This window comes from Apus apus, chromosome 3 (genome assembly GCF_020740795.1).
Source record: "Apus apus isolate bApuApu2 chromosome 3, bApuApu2.pri.cur, whole genome shotgun sequence".
Taxonomy (NCBI): Eukaryota; Metazoa; Chordata; class Aves; order Apodiformes; family Apodidae; genus Apus; species Apus apus.
This window is the reverse complement of record NC_067284.1, coordinates 98,642,523-98,643,476: the sequence shown is the minus strand read 5'-3', so window position 1 is coordinate 98,643,476 and position 954 is coordinate 98,642,523.

Below are 954 nucleotides of genomic sequence, written 5' to 3'. Positions count from 1 at the left end.
GCAACACACGATTGATGAGTTTATATAATGTAATTACTCACTATTAAATCGAATACCACTATTAAATTGGTTTCTTCAATGCTATTTTTCCAGTCAGATCAAGGTATGTGTGCTCTGTGGGTCCAACTGGGAAAACTTGGATGCACAGAAACACAGAAGCATTCATATTTTCACATGAAATTAAGACAACTACAGATACATAGACGTAAGTGGTGCCAAAAAAATGGTGCGGTATCCAACTAGCTGAAAAATGCCCCACAACTGGCTCAGTCGCGTTAAAAAACAGAACTCCATTGTAAAAATGTAAGTTCAATTCTATTCCAGAGTCATCTGCACTCCCACTTGACACCCGTGTCTCCTGAAAACACACCAACCCCCAGGCGCTTGCTCCTGCACCCTGCAGGTAACAAGCCTTCTACAAGTCTGAACGCGTCAGACAAACCCATTTACCACAGACCTGGATACACTACACTTTGACCCACTACGATGACCGCTTCTGGGGTTTGTTTTCTATGCGTTGGGTTTTTGTTTGGCTGTTTTGTTTGGGCTTTTTTTAATCGCTTAGAACAATCTCCGCGCCATTTAAAACGCACTCAAAGAGCTGCTGCCACTTCGGGCCGATCGCTGCGGCCCGTCCCTGCCAGCAGAGCCTACAGCGCCGGGGAGGATTCGGCAAAGGCTCACGCAGGGGGTGCCGAGGCCGCCCCAGCAGCCGTCCCGGCTCCCCGGCCCCCCGGCTCCCCGGCCCCCCGGCCGCCCCAGCAGCCGTCCCGGCTCCCCGGCCCCCCGGCTCCCCGGCCCCCCGGCCGCCCCAGCAGCCGCCCCGGCCCGCCCCGCCGCGCACCCAGGGCGCAGGCGCAGCCGGCAGGTGCCGCTGAGCGCGCGCGCGGCCCTGCCTCCCCGGGCGCCAGCGCCAATCCAGGCGCCCGAGCGGCGGCCGCGCCCGCCCGGGAG